The following is a 10,084-nucleotide window of genomic DNA, read 5'->3' on the forward strand; positions in this document are numbered from 1 at the left end:
CCCAGATGACCTTAAACAATTGGCATTGAGTGGATGGGTGTTAACATGGACTGGCTGAAGTGCAATACGTTTGACAATAACTCCCGACCAGAAGTGCCAATGCAGGAAGAAGTAAGAGTTATCAGGCCCGCCTTAATTCCTTTCCCAGTTGTCTGTGTATAGTGCTTGTTGTAGCTTGACGCTTGTGTATTTTTGCAGTGTGCAAGCGTTCCCGTAGGTATTTTGCCGTTGCAAGGGGTATCAACTTATTTTGTCCACAGGTCGAATAAGATGCCCCGTCCAGTCTTCTGGTTTAAACTCATGGAAGGATAACCCGTGGGGCCGACTAGTGTGTTGGGACCGGCGGTGACCCATATGCGCAAGTCCCCCCCCCTGTCTGGATATTGGGAATGCCAAATGGTCTATACCATCTTGTCATTATTTGTTCTCAAACGCCGTGCAAGCACGACACTATTGCGAGCCCAATTCCCACACAACAAATATTAAAGCATAGTCCATCAGGGGCCAAAGTCTTGACTTTGCCCTCTGTGGTGTGACCTGGATTGCTCAGACCGGGCGACCTGAGGTCACACAATCATGTGTACCCGTTCTTCTTGTGCCACACTTGCTGGGGGATTAGTATGCTCCTCGCCTGTTTGCTCGGAATTAGTGATGGTCCCTCACGGGGTGAACGATCAGGGCCTTATCCCTGGAGCTTGTCCATCTATAATTCCCCCAGGAAATCTACGTTATAGGTTTGTAAAGCTTTTCCTGATTCCCCCATTGATTATGGTCGCTAGGCTCTCCCCCAGTTTGAACAAACATCTTAGCTAATCGTACGCCTGCCTAATACCCAGGGCTGACTGGTTTGATGCTTTTCAAATGAAATTGCCCAACCAAATGAGCTTTTAGCGCTAGAAACGCCCCCAAGTGTACATGAAACCTGATTCTATATGGTGCCAGCAGATGATGTTCCGAAAGGCCCTTGTAGCCAATTGCCCTATGCAGTCTCAACAACATTTCGCGGCACCTCTTGTGCGTTGTAATCGCCCAGAGTAAGTGTAAAATTATATTTCACCACCAATGGGTTGGTAACCGGTGGCAAAGAAAGCCAGAACCTGGGCATAACCTCCCTGTTTCCTACAGTAAAACATTGATTCTCTTGCACCAGTATCAACTGTGCCACATACTTCCATGCCCTAGCATCAGTTGCTATGCAGTGCAGCTGGCATCCAATTTAATGACATAGGCGACATATCAACCAGTTCTTGCATATTTGTGGGTAACAAATTACGTATGCCGGGATTTCACCACTAGTACCTATGCTGCTGAACCTGGACTTGCAAGGCACACATGATTCGACGATCGTCCCAATGCTAATCGGCATATTTCCAACTCCTCAATATCGTCTGGCTTACTGGGGGCACGACGAGGACTTGTGGGACGGAATAACGGTCTGTAGCATTAGCGCCAACTAAGAAACCGCCAGAGAACCTCGACATCATGTCAAAGGTGGCCTTCCCTGAAGACCGGCCCTAATGCAGTAAACCCCCATAATACTACAACCCAGACGTACACCCGGGGAGCCAACATGCGACTCTGGTAAAGGTGAAAGAACGTGCAACTTACGTCCCTGCCACCCAGGCATAATACTAAGTTAGTACCGCAGATCAATATAGGCGAACAAAAGGACCGCCGAAAACAGTTGTGCCACATCCAAGAAGAACCCTCTACAGTTTGAAGCCCACTGAGGGGAGAAGTACAGTTCCCGCGCACTTCGCAAACCATAACACTAACGAGGAAGTAGACCTCTCTGGCGTGCCCCACCTTGGCCTCCAAACATGCACAGGTGCTAGGGGGTGGTGAGGGCAGAAAACAATGACCAACTGATGCCCTGGGTGGGCTTGCATCCCCAGTCTTGGTGGGAGCACACACAGCGTCCCTGGGAAAAGCTGGCTCTACATGACCATAACGAAACGTGCCCATCGCGCCTTGCTGCTGCGCGCACGCCACATGCTCCGCACAGCCCCCAGAGCTGAGTTGTAAGCATACTCCGCGCTCCTGTAGGGGCAATCGGCAGCTGAACTAGCGGTTGCTGTGTTAAAGTATTGAAAACCTGTCACCGTCTCCGCATATTGGATGGAATCCTACGGAATTTGGACAAGTGTGTCTGTGCAATGTCAGTAACCTTCCTCAAAGTGGGCATGAAAGAACTGGGCGGTCTCAATAACTAGCCCTTCCAACAGGTGCCTCCAATAATTTCTGACGAGGGCGGCTGGTAGTACTACCACAAGTGTGATTGATAACAAGTAAATGCACTCCTGACCTCAAACTTCAGAATGCCGTGTTTTAAACGCCTCAAAGCCCCCCACGCGTGCTGAATAAGGCCGTGCCCTTGCCTGGTATTTTGCCGCTATGTAAAGGCATCCCTGTATTTCCTACCAAAGGAAGCACTAACCTACAACAAGCCTAACCATTGTCATATTCCATATTACTATTTGCACAAGGTAACTAGGCCACAATTATAGCTCAGTTGCATAGCCAAACTAGAGCTAGCCGCCTCCATCCATATCTGCCAAGGTTTCAGATTGCTATGTGTGACATTTTCATAAGTTCCGCGCCACTGTGGGTGACATTCAAAGACTAAATGACACATCCATGGGAGCAAAATCAATCAATGATACGGCGCATATCCAACCTACCCATGCACATTTCAGGAACATGTTAGGGCAGTGGGACCTGTGATGCGATCTTCCCTTATAGTTCTAATTCTTTCGATGGCTCCAAAAGTCAACCCCATCATGGGAAAAAACTCCCACTCAGTGTGAACCCCTAACTGTATTCGCATTGAGTGGTCCTATAACGAACTTAAACAATTGTCTGCTTGTGTGAAGGCGTCTGCCAAGCATGGTTCATGTCGAGGCTGCTCAAACATGTGAAGTATCCTGTGCTGACATCGACACTGTGGGACTGTTGTTAAATGGACATGCTCATCTATGGCCTAATATTAGTCAAACAATGCAGCACACGACAAATTAAGATACATTCCACCATATCTCCTCCATATTTCCACTTCTTTCAGACTTAGTGCTGGTACCAACAGCCACAGTGCCACCCGGTGGGGTACCATATGCAACATGGGCAAGCATGTGACTGCCTCATAATGTACTAGAAGCAACAGGTTCTATATTAGACCCTCAGTCGGCAAGGCATCCTTAACTGTGCATCCCAAACTCCCTGTATAAAGTATTGAATCAAGCCGCAGGTGGCGCGCAAGCTCAGGCACCGCTGCAAATCACGTGGCAAAATGAGTACCGCATTTACATTACATATTCAGGCACGGGGAGATTACGTGATTTGCCCAGGATCACAGGACGCTCCACAATGTTCGCATTCATGTTACCTGCACCAAAGTGAGCAGCTGCACGTTGAGCACCGTATTTACGTTACATACTCAGGCCAGGGAGATGAAGTGATTTGCCTATGATCACAGGACGCGGCCTCGAGGCTAGACACCTGGTTTCCTCCCCCAGAGTCAGCGGCTGCCCATGAGGACAGTATCTACATTACATATTCAGGCACGGGGAGATTAATGATTTCCCAATATCACAGGACGCGACCCGGGGCTCTAACCCTGGTTTCCTGCACCAACGTCGCGCTTGCTAGGCAAAGATGTGGCTTCGGCGCTAGATCTCCACAATTCCAGCCGAGGGTGACATAACCCCCGCTTAAGTCCCCCAGGCACATTCGTCCCCGAGATTAGAGTGAACCGGGAGAGCAACGTAATACAAAATTGTTGACACAAGAAAGCAGGCCCCACTGCGCCACTGAAGGCCCTCTGTTACTAAGGCAAGCCACTATATATACATACACGCCACAAAGATATGCCACAACGCCGGGATCCAAGACACCGCACGACCGCTGGAGACATGGTTACCTCCACATGGACCCTAAGACACCGCAGTGATCCTTCTGAAACCGCGCAACCTCTGGAGACATGATTACACCACGTGGGCTCCCTGATCCTGCCCCAGCCGTGCAACCCACGTGCCCCCCATGTGCTGCTAACTCCCTTAGCTACATTCTTTACTTAATCAACTGTAACCTTGTGGCTGGCACTCCTTTCTAGCATGGCGAAGCCAGTGAGGGCAATCTGCCGCGCCCGAACACCGCAACACGACCAACACGACAATGAGGTGTGGGAGGGTCATCTGGGTGTTCGAGTATTCTACAGAGCACCGTGGCAAAAATGGCATGTGGGGGAGATTACCGCGTGCTATGTACACTCGAAAAGCTTTATTTTTTGTCACTTTAAAAGGTTATTTGTTTTGGTTTAGCTTAATGAGGTGGAAAGAGTAAAGGTTAGCTATGGACACAGGTTGCATTTGGATCCTATAACTGGATGCATTGGGGAAAAAGGGACGCATTGTTTCAGATGTTTAAAACTAATATGAGGCTTTTTTTAAATCTATGCAGCTACCCCTGACGAAGGCCCATATAAGAGCCTGAAATGCATTGGGATTTATTAAGATCTTAAGCTGTGACAACATGAATTGACATAACCCACGTGACGCGGTAAAAGGCCTGGATGGGCATAACCGTCTCATTTGAAAAAATTTGGAATATGAACATGCCTGTTTGTAAAAAGTAGACATAAGCATGATTAACTTTGAAAAATATGGAATAAATATGAACTTTGAAACAAGAAAAATTTGAAACAGTTCCTCATTGAAGCTGTGCGATTGGTTAAGCATCACCTTATTGCTGCTATTGTTTTTCAAGACCGTCACAAGCGCTTGGGTTGACAATTAAGTGCAGATGCAGAGCACAGCAAACCACCGGCTCTAATTAAGCAATGAGGCCATTACAAAAATGGGGTATCCCAGTGGTCAAGGACCTGGGCGCAAAATTAGTACAAAAAACAATGGTCCTGAACCAATGATTGAAAAACGCAAAAAATGTTTGCTCACTAAGTTAAATCATTTACTAACTCACGAGCAGAATTACTTAAAGTGGCTCACAATATTAAATATGAAATTTAGAAAGAGAGGGACAACATCCAGTATGTAAGTTACTATACATTTATTACTTAGAACGTTTTTGATTTCAATGTTTTAAAAATAAAAACACACAAGGTTGCTCCTGAGGGAACGTGCAAAAAGCAAGAGGTGCTAGAGGGTGAATTGGTGAGACAGAGAGAGATGAAATATAGTAATGGAAAACTTTTTGAATTCACAAAATAAATCGGTTATAATTCACCGTCAAAATTACAATTGAGAAAGAAAGAACCTGGCCACAATTCAAATCACAAAATACATTTATGTAATTTAGAAAAACCAATTAATGGTCTGGCACGAGAAAAGGGGATTATGTGTCCCAGGCGATTAAGGGAGGGGCGTCGACGTTTCGACCCGTCTTGAGGGCCTTGCGGAATTTTAACCTCTCTGTCTCACCAATTCACCCTCTAGCACCTCTTGCTTTTTGCACGTTCCCTCAGGAGCAACCTTGTGTGTTTTTATTGTTAAAACATTGAAATCAAAAACGTTCTAAGTAATAAATGTATAGTAACTTACATACTGGATGTTGTCCCTCTCTTTCTAAATTTCATATTTAATATTGTGAGCCACTTTAAGTAATTCTGCTCGTGAGTTAGTAAATGATTTAACTTAGTGAGCAAACATTTTTTGCGTTTTTCAATCATTGGTTCAGGACTATTGTTTTTTGTACTAATTAAGCAATGAGCAGGCCTGTTGTAAGCGTGAGATTGTGTTCAAATGTGTGTTCTGAATGGACACTGGTTGAGCTTGGCATAACTTATCAACATGAGTTTCTATCTTAGTTTCCCTCAACAATGTTCGACAATCACAGACATTTTGCGCGCTGACAGGAATCCTACCCCATAGAGCGGATCCTCGGCAGCCAGTCGCGGAGAGGCCGGGAGGTCTGGGGTGGAGTCAGACTCACCGGACACGTGACTGCCCCGAGTTCCCAGTCGACCCTCGGGGAGTTCTGCCAGTCCATCAGGATAGCGCTACTTTACCAAGTGAGGCATTTGGAGGAGTGAGATCACGTGCGGCCCGGGGGGGAGAGGGGTGGGGGGAGTGAACTGAGAGGGGGCCGTAACTGAATATAAATCGCCGGGATGTGGCCAGGTGGTGACATCAACACCACAGGCGCAAGGGGGTCACGAGAGGCTGCCTTTTTTAAATGCCCCCAAAATCAGAAGCACGAGGGGTGTCATGGCGCTCCTCATGAGAACATTGGGGCTGTTTACTAAATGTTTGCAGCGCGTGAGATTAATTTACACAGAACAAAATGGCAAATGTGCATGTGAAATCTGGATGTTGATTCCTTATCTGCGAAATTTTACCGGAACCGACGTAACTTACGACCGTGTAAAATCGGAGAGAAGTGCAACAAGCACTGAAGGTTAAAAAAAAAAAAAAGTTAGACGAGGAGAGGAGGAGTTAGCAGGGGGACGGGAGAGAGGAGGGGGCCTGCGCCTGTTTTCCTTGTGGGAGCGAGCAGGAACCATCTATTAATTTGAAACAGATGGCTTCAAAGTCGCTCCCGCAAGGGAATCGCCAAACATGCATGCGTTGCAATTGAAAGCAATGCAACGCGTGCACGTTTTTGGGCCAAAAACTGAATCGATTCATAAAGGTCTCCTCCCAGGTAGGGCATGCGCGAGACATAAAAAAAAACTAATACCTGCTGCCCAAGCCATTCTAATTACTTGGGAGGCCTGGAATAGTCTGAATTGTCACACTTGTAGGAGTGTGATGGTTAGTTGTGTTGGTACGGTCATTGGCAGCGTTGGCAGGAGCATTTGGTAGTGCAAGCTGCAATGTTCTCCTGACGAGGGCCCCGGCACTTATTTTATTACAAATTGAACACTGATCCCCAGTAAAGAAGTATGCAATCCTATCTGAATTATGCCATGCCATGAATTAATGGCTCATCCACAAGTCATTATCTGCTTCTTGCATCACTGTACTTATAAAGTTGATGGAAACAAAACCACAAGTACCAGAATAAATTGTACAGCTAAACAATGACATAAAGGAATACCATTTTGTATAACTTCTTTAACTAGTTACAAGACTCTGCTGTGACTTGTACATTGAGAGCAGTAATAACAGTACTGCTCTCTTCTGTAGTACATCTTGATCTCTTCAGACCCACTCTGTCACTTCCAAATGGCACTCACCACAGTGCACGTCAGGGGAAGAACCAGCACTGACGCTTTGGTGATGTGCTATTTGAGGCAAATCCAAGACAGGCTAAGACACTTGTCTAATACATGACAGGGAGACTATATAGTGAGACATTCATACATCTCCCATTCTTCTTTGCTGTATATCTTGACTTCTGTAGAACGGTTGGCCAGCAAACGCCAAGTGCATAGTTTTCACGGCTAAAACTATTGGGGCCACATGACTTAAATACTGGTCACAAAAAACTGGTCGCAATTTGTGTCCAGTGTTGAATTTTACGAATCAGTCTATGCATATCAGATTGGTTTGTGAAATTCCAATTTGGAGTGGGTTGTAATCCGACCTACTTCATGAATATTAATGAGATGGGTTGCAAATTGTGACTCACTTAGATTGGTGGCCATTATAGGGATCGTGACATGTAAGGGTCAGCAGACCACCATGTCTGTGATCGCCTTTAAATAAAGTCATTTTTTTTTTTAAATGCAGCACATTTTCTTTAAAGGGAATGGGCTACATTTAAAAAAGAAAGTTTACTTTAAAAAAAAAAAAGTTTGTTTATTTTTCAACAAACTCTGCATTTACGTTTACAAAGGGGAAGAGATCTCAAGGGTACCCCCTTCCTTTTTACCAATGGCTTACCACCCCAACTCAGGAGTTTGTGATTTTTTTCATGTTTTGCAACCAGATTTCACTTGCAAAATGTTGATAAATCACATACTGATTCGGTATTTGGAAGGGACGCCTACAAGACACCCCTTCCAAATATAGTATCAGTATGAAGTTGCAAAAATGTTTAGGAGTCGGTAAATTTTACTGACTCCTAAACATTTTTGCGGTTGTGAATAGTGATTTTCACTGTTTGCGACCGTAAAAATGTTTAGTATTTCTGCCCGATATGGCCTAAATTAGAGTTTGGGTGAAGGGATCCTACATCAATACGTGGACGATATCCCATTCACTGTATTACAAGTTCCACAGGCTACAATGCACTAATAATACTGTGGACGGGTCATCCACCATGTTTTTGACAAAGCATTCCGCCAATCAAACTCTAAATAACTTTCATAGTACAACCGTGTAGCTTCTATTGAGCAGCAGGTTCTCTTCAGACACTGTCAGCTCATGACTGATGTTTCTTTTTGTCCTCTGCTTTAAAGTGGCAGTTGTTTTACAATGTATGGCTTTTAGCAGTTTTGTCGAGGGCAGCCATGGGTCTAACTAGACAATCATCATGGCTGGTTGTCTGAATTACTTCATCCAGCTTGATGAGTGTGTGCCTATCACCTTCAAAGACCAACTTCACATATTCTACAGTCGCTTCAGCACATTCTGAACGTCTGTTAGTCTTGCGAGTCAGAACCAGTGGTTAATAGGACTGCTTTGGCTGATATTCCACCTTGCATAGTGGTTCAACTGGAGAACTTACACCCTTGTGTACTTGAATAGCCTTGAATCCCTTAAATAGTTGTGTAAGAGAATGCCCTTTTTGCGTGGCCACCCTCCACGTTTTGCTACATTTTATTGCTGGTGTATGGACTCTAATCACTAGAGTGCTGTCATCCAGCACCCTGTGTATGTGGTCTGATCCATAAAATAAGTGTACAACTGGCTAATCCCTGATTGGCGTATTTTACTTACCTGTAAGTCCCTAGTATATGGTATCTTGTGCACCCAGGGCCTGTAAGTTAAATGGCACTAGTGGAATGCAGCACTATTCATGCTACCATTAAAGTGACCTTTTAAAACAAGACTCTAGGCCTGCCACAGCAGCCTAGCATGGCAGTTTTAAAACTGCTTATTTGACCTGGTAAACACGCTTTTAGCAGGCCTAAACTTTCCTTTTTAATACTTATAAGTCAACCTATAGTAGGCCCTAAATGCCCATAGGGCAATGTGCATTGTATTTAAAAAGTAGGATATGTGTTCTGAAGTTTTACATATCCTGGCAGTGAAAAATCGGCAATGTCATTCTTTGGTTTCGCCTGCACGGGGCTTGCACTGTGCTGGCGAAATCTCTTATACATAAAAAAAAAAAAGTTTTTAAAGGGATTTACAGCCTGCCCATTATTTACCGTTTGTTGGCTTTCTTGTCACTCTCATTTCCTTGCTTTTCATTGGCTACTGCATGCGATTTCAAGTAGGTTTCCTGTCTCACTTTGCTGCTAATTATGTATTTGTGTTTCTCTGGAGCATGGACCAAGTACTTCTTCCTTTTGGTGTGTACAACTGCTTTTTTTTCTTTGTAAACAAAACTGTGTTAAAAAGTTGCTGTGTCAGACATGATCACACATTATACTGAGCATGAGAGATCACAAACAGCACCTGTGTTGACATGAACCTTTTGACCTTCTGCAGAGCTCACTGTACTGGCCTTAATGACTTGTCCTCAGCCTGCTGGTCACTGTCCTCCTCCTTCTTCGACAGCCTATGCCCTGCGCCGCCACGAACAGCAGACCACGTCTACTTGGCCAACAGTATCTGTCACAAGATGTATGCCATGTTTCTAACCGAGAAAATCCCCCAAACCGCCCTCTTTCAAAATGAAGGGAATTTGAACAAGCATTGGCAAAGTCAAAAGGTTTCAGCTATGCAAGATCTATTGTCTTTGTCAATATTTGTTTTTACATGCTACTCAGCGACACGTACTGCAGTGCAACATGGCTTTAAGTAAAAAAAAAAGCTTGCACTGCTGTGCAACATGTAAAAAAAAATGACAACCAATAGATCTTGCACAGGCAAAACCTATTGGCTTTTCCACTGATTGTTTAATGTGACAAGCCTGGCTCTCACATAGAGAAGCATTGGGGTACATTATAGCACCTTATAATGCATAAGTTACGTTTGGGATTAGCACAAAACATGCCTCAATGATTCAAATTAATAGA

Source organism: Triturus cristatus, chromosome 2_1 (genome assembly GCF_964204655.1).
Source record: "Triturus cristatus chromosome 2_1, aTriCri1.1, whole genome shotgun sequence".
Classification (NCBI taxonomy): domain Eukaryota; kingdom Metazoa; phylum Chordata; class Amphibia; order Caudata; family Salamandridae; genus Triturus; species Triturus cristatus.